Source organism: Colobus angolensis, unplaced genomic scaffold, assembly GCF_000951035.1.
Source record: "Colobus angolensis palliatus isolate OR3802 unplaced genomic scaffold, Cang.pa_1.0 Scaffold194, whole genome shotgun sequence".
Taxonomy (NCBI): domain Eukaryota; kingdom Metazoa; phylum Chordata; class Mammalia; order Primates; family Cercopithecidae; genus Colobus; species Colobus angolensis.
In genome coordinates this window covers 61647-77327 of record NW_012115088.1, presented here as the reverse complement: position 1 = coordinate 77327, position 15681 = coordinate 61647, and the positions used below count along the sequence as shown (strand labels likewise).

General features: G+C 40.0%; 1 long non-coding RNA gene across 1 annotated transcript in view; it reads left to right on the top strand.

Annotated features, from left to right (window-relative positions):
* Positions 1-8387: 8387 nt before the first annotated feature.
* Positions 8388-15681, top strand: part of LOC105510890 — a 29753-nt gene continuing 22459 nt past the window's right edge. Inside the window, exon 1 of the long non-coding RNA XR_001001626.1 lies at positions 8388-8431. This is a non-coding gene — a long non-coding RNA (uncharacterized LOC105510890). The remainder of the gene's footprint in view (positions 8432-15681) is intronic.

Sequence of the window (15681 nt, the reverse complement as noted above, 5' to 3'; positions counted from 1 at the left end):
TTGTTGATCTTTTCAAAAAACCAACTCCTGGATTCATTGATTTTTTGGAGGGTTTTTTGTGTCTCTATCTCCTTCAGTTCTGCTCTGATCTTAGTAGTCCATTCTTTCATTGCTATAACGAAATACCTGAGGCTGGGTAATTGATAAAGAAAAGAGGTTGAATTAACTCATGGCTTTCAGGCTGTACAGGAAGCATTGTGCCAACATCTGCTCCTGGTGAGGGTCTCAGGAAGCTTTCAATATTGGTGGAAGGTGAAGCGGGAGCAGACGTATCACATGGTGAGACAGGAAGCAAGAAGAAGAGGAAGATCCCAGACTTTTAAGCTACTAGATCTCATGTGAACTAACTGAGCAAGAACTCACTCATCACCAAGGGGATGGTGCTAAGCCATTCATGAGGGATCTGCCTCCACGATCCAAACACCTTCCACCAGGCCTTACCTCCAACATTGGGGATTATATTTCAACTTTAGATTTGGACAAACATCCAAACCATATCAGCATCCAAATTCGGAAAGAGGAAATGAGCCAGGTGCAGTGGCTCATGCCTGTAATCCCAGCACTTTGGGAGGCCAAGGTGGGCAAATCATGAGGTCAGGAGATCAAGACCATCCTGGCTAACATGATGAAACACCGTCTCTATGAAAAAATACAAAAAATTTGCCAGACGTGGAGGTGTCTTGTGTGCCTGTAGTCCCAGTTAGTGGGGAGGCTGAGGCAGGAGAGTCACTTGAACCCAGGAGGCGGAGGTTGCAGTGAGCCGCAATCGCACGACTGCACTCTAGCCTGGGCAAAATGGAGTGAGACTCCGTCTCAAAAAAAAAAAAAAAAAAAAAAAAAGGAAGTCATATATATCGCCCCTCTTTGTAGATGACATGATTTTACATTCAGAAAAACCAAAAGACTCCACCAAAAACCTCTTAGAACTGATGAACAAATACAGAAAAGTTTCAGTGAACAAAATCAACATATGGTGTGTCTGTAATTTCAGTTACTTGGGAGGCTGAAGTGAGAGAAGCGCCTGAGGCTAGGAGTTGCAGATGAAGTCAACATAACAAAAATCAATAACATTTCTTTATTTTTAAAATTCTAAAAGATCTAATGGTTGTTTTAGAGACATCAGTAGTACTTCTGTATACCAATAACGAAATAGCCAAAAAAGGAATCAAGAAGGCAATCTCATTTACAATAGCTACAAAAAAAACCTAAAAGTAAATTTAACCAAGAAGGTGAAAGCCTTCTACAAGGAGAACTACAAAACACTGATGAAAGAAATTAAAGAGGACACAAGCAAATGGAAAGACATTCTATGTTCGTGGATTGGAAATTACCAAGTTGACCAATTAATAAAATGACTACATTGCCTCAAACAATCTACAGATTCGATGCAATCCCTATGAAAATACCAAAGTCACTTTTCACAGAATTAGAAAAAAATAATTGGAAAATTCATATGGAACAACAGCAACAGAAAGAGCCCAAATAACTAAAGCAATCCTGAGCAAAAAGAACAAAGCTGGAACATCATACTACCTTACTTCAAAAATATATTACAAGGCTACAGTAACCAACCGCGCGGTGGCTCAAGCCTGTAATCCCAGCACTTTGGGAGGCCGAGGCGGGCGGATCACAGGGTCAGGAGATCGAGACCATCCTGGCTAACACGGTGAAACCCCGTCTCTACTAAAAAATACAAAAAAAAAACTAGCCGGGCGAGGTGGCGGGCGCCTGTAGTCCCAGCTACTCGGGAGGCTGAGGCAGGAGAATGGCGTGAACCCGGGAGGCGGAGCTTGCAGTGAGCTGAGATCTGGCCAGTGCACTCCAGCTTGGGTGACAGAGCGAGACTCTGTCTCAAAAAAAAAAAAAAAAAAAAGACACATAGATCAATGGAGGAGAATAGAGAACCCATAAATAAAGCCACATATTTACAGTCAACTGATTTTTGACAAAAGCACCAGGAACATACACTGGGGAAATGACACCCTCTTCAATAAATGGTGCTGGAAAAACTGGATATCCATATGCAAATGAATAAAACTAGACCCCTATCTCTCACTATATACAAAGAAATCTACACAAGATGGATTTAAGACTTAAATATAAGACTTGAATCTATAAAACGAATAAAAGAAAACATAGGGAAAGCACTTCAGGATACTGGCCTATGCAAAGATTTTGTGGTTAAGACAAAAAAAGACAAAACACAGACAACTAAAACAAAAATAGACAAATGGGACTTAATTAAGCTAAAACGCTTCTGCCAGCAAAGGTAACAGTCAACAGAATGAACAGACAACCTGCAGAATGGGAGAAAATATTTGCAAACTATTCATCTGATAAGGGATTAATATCCAGAATATACAAGGAATTCAAGGAACTCAATAATAATAATAATATCCCATTAAAAAGTGGGCAAATACATGAATAGACAATTCTCAAAAGAAGACATACAAATGGCCAACAGGTATAGGAAAAAATGTTCAATATCACTAGTTATCAGGGAAATTCAAGTCAAAACCACCATGAGATATCAGCTTATCCTGCTAGAATGGCTATTACTAAAAAGTCAAAAAATAATAGATGGTGGTAAGGATGTGGAGAAAAGGGCATTCTCATGCACTGTTGGTGGGAATGTAAATTAGTACAACCTCTGTGATAAACAGTATGGAAATTTCTCAGAAAACTGAAAATAGAACTATCATAATATCCATCAATCCCACTCCTGGGTACCTACCCAAAGGAAAAGGAATTAATGTATCAAAGGGACCTGCACTTGCCTGTTTATTGCAATACTATTCACAATAGCAAAGATATATAATCAACCTAAATGTCCGTCAATGGATAACTGGATAAAGAAAATGTGGTACATATACACAATGAAATACTATTAAACCATTAAAAAATCATGAAATAAGGCTGGGCTTGGTGGCTCACACCTGTAATCTCAGCACTTTGGGAGGTCGAGGTGGGAGGCTCACTTGAGCCTGGGAATTCGACACCAGCCTGGCCAACATGGTGAAACCCCATCTCTACTAAAAATGTAAAACTTAGCCAGATGTGGTGGTGGGCACCTGTAGTCCCAGCTACTCAGCAGACCAAGAAGCACAATAATTGCTTGAGCCTAGGAAGTGGAGGTTGCAGCGAGCCAAGACTGTGCCACTGCACTTCAGCCTGGGCAACAGAGCAAGATGCTGTCTCAAAGAAAAAAAAAAGAAAAACATGGTGGAACTGGAGGTCATCATGTTGAATGAAATAAGCCAGGCCTAGAAAGACAAATATTGCATGTTGTCACTCATTTGTGGGAGCTAAAATAGTTGGTCTCATAAAGATAGAGAGTAGAATGATAGGTATCAAAGGTGGGTGGGTGGGATTGGGGTCTGAAAAGAGGTAAGTTAAGGGGTATACACATACAGTTAGATAAAAGGTAGAAGTTCTATTTTTTCTCAGCAGAGAAGAGTGATTATCATTAACATCAATGTATTGTATACTTCAACGTAGCTAGAAGAGAGGACTTGAATTGTTCCCAATATGTAGAAATGATAAATGCTCAAAGTGATGAATAACACCTCAATACCCTCATCTGACCTGATAATTACACATTCTATGCATGTTACAAAATATCACATGTACCCCATTGATTTTTAAATATTATGTATCAATAAAAAATAAACCGGGCATGGTGGCTCACACCTTTAATCCTAGCACTTTGGGAGGTCTAGGTGGGAGAATAGCTTGAGCCCAGAGTTCGGGACCAGCCTGGGCAACATGGCAAAACCCTGTCTCTACACAAAATTAGCCAGGCATGATAGAGTGAGCCTGTAATCCCAGCTACTTGAGAGACTGAAGTGAGAAGATCGCCTGAGCCCAGGAGGTCGAGGCTGCAGTGAGCCAAGATTGTGCCACTGCACTCCAGCCTGTGTGATAGTGAGACTCTGTTTCAAATAAATAAATAAATAAGCCGGGTACAGCCAGTACCTGTAATGCCAGCTACCTAGTAGGTTGAGGCAGGAGGATTGCTTGAGCCCAGAAGTTGGAAACTGCAGTGAGCTATGATGACACCACTGCGTGGGTGACACAGCCTGGGTGACACAGTGAGATCCCATCTCTAAAACAAACAAATAAACAAGTTAGAAATAAATACAGCATTTAAACTGTTAGCATTATGAGATTTAAATATAGAGTCTTATTATGTAAACACTTAATATTATTTAACATTGAGTCAGTAGGATTGGAACAGCAGAGAAGGAAATATACTGCTTCACTAAACCTGTGCCTTTGAAGGAGAATGCTTCCTATTTGGCTGATGACTTTTTTGTAATTTCTCAATTTTTTCTCAGAGTTCTAGAGTGGCTTTTAAAATTCTTGTTGAGAAAAAAATAACGCTGCTTGGCCATCTCACTAAGTTCTTTCAGCCTCCTAATCTATGATTTGTAGAATGAAGTCCATTCTGACATTGAAAATGTTCTTTTTCATACCTTCTAACTTCGTGTTCCAGTCACAGAGCTGCCATCCGGGAATTTCTTTTTATTGCACTCCCTGGGTTGGTGTCATTTTTTTCAGATACTATGTAATTTTTCCAGAAGGGTGTGTCAAAATAGTACTTTTGTATCTATAAAGCTTTTTTTCCTCACACTTGGTTTTGTTGCTGCTGTGAACGGTAGCTTACTTTCAATTATCTTTTCTAAATGGGGAGTGCAGAACAACACTATTGCTGAGTTGATCTTTTAGTTGGGAACTTTTCTCAACTCTCTTATTAGGTCTAAGAGTTAACTGCTTTGGAGATGAAAGCATCTACAAATAATCGGTTTGATCTTTTTCCTTCCAGTCCTTATATTTTTCTTATTGCATTGGTCAGAATGTCCAGTACTATGTAGTATAGAATTGTAGGCCCATACCTTTTTTTTTCTTCCAAATTTGAAAGACATTGTCTTCTAATATTCAGGGACCCTGTTGAGAAATCTAATATTATGTAAAATTCCATTCTTTTGTAGGGAACCTGTTTTTAACTCTAGAAGCTTTAGGATATTCACCTTTTATTTGGAGTCCTGTAGTTCTATAAGATACACTTCGGTATAAATCTTTTTATTTATCCTAATGGCATTCTGTGCTGTACACTTACATCTTTTTAGCTCTATGAATTTTCTTCTATTTTCTCCCAGTTAGTTGTCTCTTTTTTTCTCCTGTAATGACTATTTGACTAACACTGGGCTTCCTCAGTTGATCTCCATTCTCCAACTTTTTTCTTGTGTTTTCATGGTTTCATCTTTCTGGTTTACATTCTGAGACATTTTCTCAACTTTCTCTTCTAGACCTTTTATTGAAATTTTAATTAAGGAAACAATAGTTTTGATTTTAAGGAGTCTTTCTGGCACTCGGCCCTGCTTTGAGAGAGGCATAGCTCACCTATTGTCTCAGATATTCCTAAGTATACTAATGATATCAACTTCTTTTGATTGCAAGTGATAGAAAATCAAATCTAAACTGCATAAGGAAAGGAGGAACTTAATGCTCACAAAACTAAAAAGTTCAGTAGTAGGGCTTACTTTGAGTGTAGTTTAGTTTGACATAGGAGCTTAAATGATGTCACAAGGACCTGATTTCCATTTTCATCTTACCTTTGCTTGTTGTAGCTCTATTCTCACTCTCCCTTCATGGTAGCAATAGACAGCAGCAGACTCAACCCACACAAGCTAATGTTCCATGAGAATGAGTGAAGTCCTTTTCCTAGAGTTCCCAGCGGGGGTCTCATTGCAGCATGCTGTCTCTGACTGGACATGTTCCTGAACAAATTCCAGTGGTTGTGGGAATGGAAGTGGGAAGGTGTACACTAGTGCAGCCATAGTCATCTTTCTTCCATTAGGGAAGAGCCTGTCTGACCATAGAGTTTTGGCCTAGGTTGCAGAGTAGATTCAAACACAAAGGCTGACTAGCAGGATATGGCCCAACAGAGCAAAATGAGGTAACCTCAGGACAGGGAGTCCTAGCCATAACACATAACAAATACTTTCTGCATTAATACAATATAGATAAATATTGAGTGTTTTGAATAAGTAGGTGCAAAATGTAAATGAGTATTGGGCATTTTACTGAGATTGGAGGGTAGTAAACTGGGGAGTGGTAAGGTATGTACCATAAAAATTGTCCAGAGATCCCTTATATCTCACTGTTACAGATGTATGTGAGCATGTGTGGAGGGGTGTGCAGAGAAATAAACCTTGTGCGTGTGTGTGTGTGTGTGTTTGAGACAGTGTCTTTCTCTGTTGCCCAGGCTGGAGTGCAGTGCAAACACAGCTCACTGGAGCCTTGATCTCCTGGGCTCAAACCATCCTCCCACCTCAGCCTCCCAAAGTGCTGAGATTACAGGTGTGAGCTTCTGCACCCAACCTAAACCCTTGATGATTAAAAGTATCTCTGTGTTTCTATCTGAAATTTTACCAGTTTTGTTAGAACAGGGAGGTGCTACTGGGTGGATTGAGAAGGTTGAAAACTATTGATCACTCACATTTTATTGAGAATGGTCTTAATCAATTTTCCTATTTCTAGAAGAGATCAGCCTATATTATACTTACATATATGGGAACATGGGAGAGGGAGAGAAGACTTTCTCAACATGACATCAAGGACTTCGAAGAGGAAGATGTCCTAGGGAAGGAGAGATTGGAAGAACTGGAAGTCAGAGGAAAATGAAGACATATTCTCCACTACTTTGATGCCATTTTCTCCTTTTCTCAGGGACTGGATCTCAGCTCTATTCTTCTTTCTTCTTCCCCCCCTTTATTCTTTTAAGTTAACGTAACAAGTAGGACTTTCAGCATAAAGAGCTAACATGAGTAGTTTATCAGTCATTGTCTACCCTCTACCCGCTTCTGTGAACCAGTTGTCAACACAATGTGAATTTTCCTGGTCAGTTTGTATTAAAGTTCAGAGATTAGCCTTTTGAAGCAACTATATGAGGGCAAAGGATGGGATGAGTAGATATTATTTGCTGAATAAGGTGGAAGGATCACCTCTGATGTTAATAACTTTTTTCCTTTACTTTCCTAAGCTCACTGTGCATGGTACTCTGGTTGGAGTGTTAGTTCCAATGTGGGCAGCAGGCTTTCTTGTAACTCTTTTGATAATTCTTTCTGCTTTAATAGTTTTGGTCCCTGGAAGCATGAATTAATAAATTATTTGGAAACAGATATGGGCCTAACCATCTTCATGGCCAGACCTCACCTAAGGAAGCAGCAACCAGGAAAAACTCTGGATAAAGTTGGTCAGCTGCTTTGATGCCTGCTGGCTGGGGGATGGCAGGCTTCTGTTCATAAAACGCACATGCTGGATGAGATCTCCAAGTTTATTACCAGCTTTGACATTTTATTATCTGGCAGACAATGTATAGGTTTTGATGTTTATCAAGAATCAGTGCAGACAGTTCTAGTCTATTTCTTATAAATAAATCTCTTCAAGTGATAGTCACATCTCATTAGTGATGAGACCAGGCACTGTAGGCTTTGCTGGGGGGCAAGGGAGAAGGGAGAGGACAGGTATGAAATCCCCATTTCCTTTATATTCCTATTTATATCACATGTTTATCATCTCTTTTTGTCTCTTTCCTCTACTAGACTCTAAGCTTCTTGGGAACAGGGGCTGTGTCTTGTTCATCTTCTTCCCCGTGTCCAGCATGGATAGTGTCTATCTAATGTGGTGCTTACCAAATATCTGAATGACTAACCTGGATAATTCCACCAACCTTCAATTCTACCTTTAAATTATAACCTTGATATAATTTGCCTTATTTTATCCCCATAATATTTGGAAAACCTCTTACTCAGAGTATTCTTATGCTATTTTATCTTTTTATAATTTAATTAAAAACTTTTTTTGTAAAGACAGGATTTGTCCAGGCTGGTCTCAAACTTCTAAGCTCAAGCAATCCTCCTGCCTGGGCCTCCCAAAGTGCTGGGATTACAGGTGTGAGCCACCATGCTGCTATTTTATCTTAATGATTAAAAAATAACTTTATGTTAAAAAGAGAAGCAGTTTATTTTTCTCTACTTGCAATATCTGTGTTCTTTAACTGGCATCAATAGTACTTTGGGGAAGGAGAACATTTATATGGGGTAACTAGATAAAATTCAGGATGTCCATTAGAAATTTGACTTTCAGGTAAATAACAAGGATCTTTTTAGGGTAAGTATGTCCCAATTGTTCGTTGTGTTTCTGAAATTTTAATTTAACTGGGTGTTCTAATTTTTGCCCCCTAAATCTACCAATCCCAGGCTCTACTCCTGGAGTATTTAATATTCTATATTGAATCCTTCCAAACTTAGGTTCTAGAATCTAATGGAGAAGTAGAATCTTGGAAGCCAGGATCTAGTTCAGAAGGCATGATCTGTTAGGCCAACACCCTTCTCTTCCCATAGAGCCATCTAAATTACAACCAAAGGTAAAGAAATATCCAACTGAGAGCATGCAGCAGCAACGCCCTGCTTTCCACCGCCCCCCCTTTTTTTTGAGACGGAGTTTCACTCTTGTTGCCCAGGCTGGAGTGCAATGGTGTGATCTCGTTACTTTTAGTGATTATTGAATAGAGATATAATGTCTTGTGTAGTAATAATTCTTATGCAATGGCAAAAAGCATTTTGTTGTTTTCTCTATCAAGGTTAACAACATTTAAAAGAGAAAGGGTCTTAAACTTTGTTCTTAGGATGAGGATTACCATGTTATATGTAGCATGCTATATACATTAAGTTATGTTTTGTTCTGTCAAATAAATGACTAAGTAATCAATATGACTTTTCACATCCAGTAAAATTTTACTGGGAAGGACTTTATTTGCCTTTGCCTTTGACCACATTACCTAAATAATCCACGAGATGGCAGCAGAGAAATGTTCATTTAAATGTATCATCTATGGAGAGGTTGTTACAAGTGCACTTTAACAAAAAATAGACTAACCTTTGTAATTTGGTCCTTTCTAAACATAGAGTAGCCAGTTAGAATTTTTAAGTTATTTCTCATGTCTTTTATGAGAGACGTAATGAGGGTTTTATTTTATTTTATTTTTTATTGGTCTTAAAGTTGTTTTCCTTGCTCTCTACATTTTGCAGCAAGAACCAGGTCTAAATGCCTGGAAATGTACTTGTCGAGCTATGTTTTTCTTTCACAGTGAGCATTCTCATAAGTAATCTTAGCAAAGCTGGGAACAATAAATTTTGGGACATCACTAAGAGTGTTCTTTGTGGTGATTTACAACCTGATGCCACCATCCTTTAGGAACAAACAAGAAAGTGAAAGAGATGGTTTTCAGGTATTGAAGCCTGAGTTTAGGTGGGGGAGTGGGTGGTGAGTGGGGTAAGAAGAGAGGGAGTGTGTGGGGGGAAAAGGATATTTCCATAGAGACTGCAGTTTTCACCTACATTTGTATTATATTTATATTATCAGCTACATTTTCACTTATTTGTTAGAGGGAGTAATTGGAATTAACAATAGATCGTTGCAGGTGCTTTTTCTTCAGAAGAAAAGAGATTGTTTTCCTATAAATGACCTCAATTTTCTAATTTTAGTGTCATGTATTTCTTATGAAGTGATAAAAGGCACAATATAAGTCTGTTCTATAGATATAATTAATAACAAATTAATTATCATTACTCTGTATCATTTATTACTATGGATTTCATTATGCCTGAAGCTTGGAAACTTAATTACACACACAGGCGCACACACATAAGCACACACACAAGCGCGCACACACACACAACACACATATGCATGCTTGAATGTGCTTTTTGTTTATATAAATAGGACATGCTTGTTGCAAACTTTTAAATCATACAGGAATATATGAAATAGAATATGAAGAGTCCCACAATCCCTTGAGGTAGTTTGTGAATATTCTTGCAGATATTTCTCTAAGGAAAGATGAACACATTTACATATTTTAACAAATGAGATCATACAGCTCTGATACTGCGTTGCAACTTAGGTTTCAGATTTACTCTATCATGGACATCTTTCCATGTTTGGTTTTTATAAGCCACAGATGATTTCATTACATGTTCCTGACACAATGTTTTAAACTAACTCTATTGGTGGATATTGTTTTCCATGTTTTTTGTTGCTATAATTACAATGCTGCACGGAGCAATATTCTGTGCTTCTCTGTGAGTATTTAAAATCTAAACTTTTGACCAAATAGCATTTTCAGAAGTGGAACACCACAGTTGAAATTAGTAATAAAATCCTATGATGACACCCACATGGGCAGAGCTGGTACATTACACGTGGGAACACACTGGTGAAGCTCTCTTCTTTTTGAGAGCACTGGGATGAAGCCTGTGTGTGAACAGCGGCAGCGCGCGCCCGGCTCTCAGCTTGCACCACGCACTCCGTGGCCACGGCTTCCCCCGTGCTCGGCCCCCCGCTGCGGTCTTCGCACCTGGGAGGCCCCGATAGTACCGGCTCCGGGCGCACCTCGCCTCGCCAGCAGGTGTTAGCTTTTATCTACACAGCCAGGCAGGATTGAAATGCGCTCTCCCTCGGGACCCTCCTTCTCTTCGATTCCTCCACGGTGCCAGAGATCAAGGAGGGGAAGGTCTGAAGTCTGGGAAGCCAGGGGCAGGGCATTGTCAAGGAGGCACTCAGGACTCTGGAATGCGCTCCGCCCGGGTCTGGCAGGGCCGGGGCTGTTTGCCTTCGGGGCACAGCGGAGGCCCCATCTGTTTGCTCCAGCGTTTTCCTGAGTGGTCGCCTTATGGCGGCCCCCTCACCCGCAGGCCCGCCGAGCTGCGGAGATCATCTCATCATCTCTGCCACTTCACACGGAGGGGCGAACGCTGGCAAAGTATTGTTTTATGACAGGATTTCTCAGCCAAGGGATTCAGACTCTTATTTATTTCATGAAAAGGAAGGAAAACATTTTATACAAATAATGGAAATTCAAATATAAGACAACAGGTGTAACATTTCACATTCAGAACTCCTTTTCAAGTTCCATTTGTATTTTTTAATCGAATCTTGTACCCCAATGGTTCTATAAACTGAGTATCTGGACTTTTTTGGGGGTCTGGAGGGTGTCTCTGGGATTGCAGCAATGGGTGATCTCAACCTTTATCAACTAGGTGATATATAAAAAGATCCTGGGTAACTAGGATCTTGAAAAAGATCCGGACTCTTCCATTTATAAGGTCCTAGGATTTGTAAACAAGATCATTAGACACAACTTTTTCTTACTATATAAGGCAGCCATTGTCTCATTATTTCTATTTTTTATTTTTTTTTTGAGACGAAGTCTCACTCTGTTGCCCAAGCTGGATTGCAGTGGCTTGATCTCCGCTCACTGCAACATCCGTCTCCCAGGTTCAAGGGATTCTCCTGCCTCAGCCTTCTGAGTAGCTGGGACTGCAGGCAAGTACCACCATGCCCAGCTAATTTTTGTATTTTTGGTAGAGACAGGGTTTCACGATGTTGGCCAGGCTGGTCTTGAACTCCTGACCTCATGATCCGCCTGCTTCAGCCTCCCAACGTGCTGGGATTACAAGTGTGAGCCACCGAACCTGGCCCTCATTATTCTTTTACAATAATGTCTGCCTCTTCTTGCTCCATTTTGAACTGTGTCTAGTTTTGTAGACTGGACTCCTAGATGTGGGTCTGGTGTTTGAGAGGCTCCCTTTAGGTTCTGAAGGCAGCAAATGCATTGTTGGTGTCTACAGAAAAAAAAAAAGCGGTATGGTTTTGCTGCTTATGAGTGAAACATTGGAAAGTTAAAGCATTGAATGTGCCCTCTGCACTGCAGAGGCTGTGTTTTATACGTTCTGTATCTCTATGAAGTTTGAATAGTAACAATGGCCAAATAGAAAACTTGTAGTAAATTAATATTTTGAGTTCATTCATTCAACAAGTTTGCACTGAGAAACTGCTGTATGCCAGGTATTGTTCTTGTCACTGTTTTATGAGCAAAAGAGATAAAACTTCTTGCCCTCAGGGCACTCAAATTTTAGTTCGTAGGGACAGTAAGCGAATTAACCATTCTTAGCATATGAGGTGGTGATCAGTGCTAAGGAGAAAAACAAAGCATGGAAAGGGGATGAATTGCACTGTTAGGTGGGACATCGGGGTAGGCCTTACTCATGGATGAGTAGGATGGCATTTGAACAACGACCTGAAGGAGTGGATGGAAGGGAAAGCAGTGCCCTAAGCAGGACTGATGGCAAATGCCTGGCAAGTATGAGGTCAGGCCTTTGTGGCAGGAGTGGATTGCAGAAGGAGAGAGTATGATGCCAGCTCAGAGAGGGAAGAGGGCTAGACTACATGGGCATGTGTAGGCTGGACAGGACTTTGCCTTTACTATGAGTAACTTGGGGGAACCATTTTGGATTTTAAGTAGAGGAGTAAAGTGATTTGATTTGATTTTTAAAAGGTTATTGAAGCTGCTGTATTGAGGACAGACAGAGGGGCAGGCAGGGAGACCTAAAGAATTGATTGCTGCAGCCTTAGAAAGAGGTGATGGTGGCCTGTCCCAGGGGGTAGCAGTGGAAATAGAGATTGTTCCTGTATTTTGAAGGTGATGCTGACCTTCCAAATCAATTTTTCCTGATAGTACAGCATCTACCTAGCAAGACTCCAAGGAAGGAGAGAATTGCTAAAACAATTTAAGTGAATGGAGAAGCAGAAGATAAAAACTTAAAAGAGCAGAGTAGGGTAGGATCATTAAAGAGATAATCCTGTCAAGGGAGGGAGAGTTTTGGGAGGAGGTTAAGAATTCAGTAATACGTAGCATCTTGATGAAGCACACGATAAAGACTTTTGATGTGATCAAAAGGCCTGTGCGATTCCGTTATGGTTTAAAGAGTGAAATAGCCCCCAATTTATAGCAGAACATGGAGAAAATACCTTCTCAGCAGTAATAAGGCTAGTCTAAAGGCAAAGAGTGTTGGGAAAATATAAGAAACTCAACAAAGCTGTAGTGAGCGAGGGATAGAAGGGAAGGGGTAGTTATGAAAAATTTGTTACAGAAAACATTGGCAGAACTTGGCAACTAATTTAGCATTCTGAGTATGGGCTAGGAGATGAATTCAATACTATTCCAAGGTTTCTACTTTGTAGCTTTGAAGAGATGCTGGCAGTCTTTCCAATACTTGGAAACTAGAACCAGGGAAGGGCCACGCATGAAGAGTAGGTAATGTGTCTCTTGAGAAATGCTTAATATAACAGTTCTTATAGAAAAAGCACTAGGCAGAGTACATAAACCTATGGGATGAAAATTCAGGATAAAGGAGATTGGGGCTTTAGTGGGGTCAGGCGAAGTAATAGCCAAAGAGCAAATGATTTTCTCTTATCCTAATTAGAAAAAGGAAATTGTCACTCCAGTGCTCTTAGATGATAAAAAACTTCTGGGAGAGGACAGAAAGACTGAGGGAAGCTGCGATTCAGGCCAAAGTTTTACTGGGCACCAGCTCAAACAGGATGCTGAGAGGCCGATGGTGCCCTGTGATGTCACAAGTTACAGAGAAGTTTGATGTGGGGTCTCTGAACCATGGGCCATAGCAACCCAATTGGCAAGGAAACTAGACTTTTGTCTTGTCCTCCAAGGATATCAGCAGGATTGGCGATTATTTTATTTTTTTCAGTATTGCTGGGAAGAAGTTTTGGGCAGAACAGACAAAGGGAAATATGCAAGTGTGAATTAACATGAGAGAAGAGACATCCATGAAGTTCATATCTGTTTTTGTATTTTTATAAGTAGCCAAGTGATGAATAAAACCGACTAAGTGTTTGCTGTAACAGGTCATACAATTGACATTACTGCTACATTTTCACAAAGAAAAGAACTCTTTGCCTTCAGTAACTGGTTGCCTAAAATCCATAATTCCTTATTTGACAAAACTTACATGGGTCCGGCTCTGTGTCAGTTGTTGAATTAGATTCTAAGAATACAAAATTGAGCAAGATATGAACCTTGTCCAAAAGATCCTCACACTTTAACTTGGGAGAGAGAGACATTCAAACAAGTAATTGCAGTACAGTGTGATAAGGTCAACAAAGTAAAAAAAAAAAAAATGGCTTGGGTTTTGTAGTCACACAGACAAGCTGCATCACCACTGCCTTCCTTGTGTAAACTTCAGAAATTTACCTCTGATTTTCAGTCTCCTTACTAGAAAATGGATATAACTTTTGCCTTGCATTTCGGGGGAACAACATAGGCCACAAACAGCATGGACATAAGAGGCTTGAGAAAAATCAGATATGAGGTTTTCTGAAAGTAAATTTTTACAGTAGGGAATCAGGGAAAGTAGACAGAGGAAAGAGGCCTTTGATCTTTTAAATTTGGTAATGTCTTTATGAAAAACCCTGCTATCTACTAAGTACATTACTATATATCATTCCAGGCCCTGGCTTTGTAAGACAAGTAGGAATCTCACATTTCAAGCAACTTGACTCTTTCCTGTAGTCTTTATTTCAGCCAGACTGCTACTGTTTCCCTACATGCCTTGCTCTTTCCAGCTTTGGATCTTTTATTTGGCTGTTCTCACCATACCACTTCCTTGCAAATATACCATTCATCATTGGAAGCCCATTTCAAATGCCACCCAATCCAGGAGAATTTTCTTCACTCCCAGTCGTCTGAGCCCTCTTACCCCTTTGACTTTCCTTAGCAATGTTCTGCTTAGTGTACTTTCCCTACGGTCATTTGCATGCCCGTAGCCCTGGATGAAAAGTTCCTTGGGATCAAGAATGATGTCTTACCTATCTTTGCATGCCCTCAGACCTCAGCTTCTTGTCTTACACATCTCACACATAGTCAATGACATCTAAATATTTGTGAAATTGAGTTTGGTTAGTGAAACCATTTCTTTTCTTATAGCCACAGAACAAGAGCTAATCCATAGTTGTAAGGGTTTCTGGATCATTGAATGAAAGCTGCTCTTTCGGCAGATCATAATTGTGAAAAGCTGTTAAGTGTATACTTTTGATGAACAGGTTTTGCTGTGTTGCTGAGTTCATGTTGCCATGACAACCTTAACTTTTGGCACTTTCTGAATTTAGTGTCCTACTTAATTTCCTGTATTTGGCTCTGAGAGCCGTATTGTTCTGTCCTTTGTGCTTGCCTATATGGATCTTTAAACTGAGAGTCATTTATGAATGTATCTTATTTTGCTTTTTTATGTAATAAATTCTTTAAGATTGGAACTTGGTCTTATCCTTATGATCCTGACAACGCCCAAGTGTGCCTTGTACATTTTAGATAGTCAATCTGTCAATACATATTTTAGATGAATTGAGAAATCATTGGTGTAGTAGGCTGTTATAGTGGCCACCCAAAGATGTTCATGTCCTGATGCTTGAGACCCAGGAATATGTCATCTTATATAGTAAAGGGTACTTTGCAGATATGGTCAAGAATGTTAAGATGAGATTATCCTGGATTATCCAGATGAGCCAGTGTCATTGCAAGGGTCTTTATAAGAGTGAGGCAGGAGGACCTAGGAGGAGATATGACGATGGAAGCAAGAGGTTGAAGTGATGTGAGAAGGGGAGCATGAGTCAGGGAATGGAGGTGCTTCTAGAAGTCCTGCGAGGAAAAGGAAATACATTGTACTCTGATGCCTCCAGAGGGAGCATAGCCCTGCTGACACCTTGATTTTAGACTTGTGACCTCCAGAGCTGCAAGAGGATACATTTGGTTGTTTTAAGCCA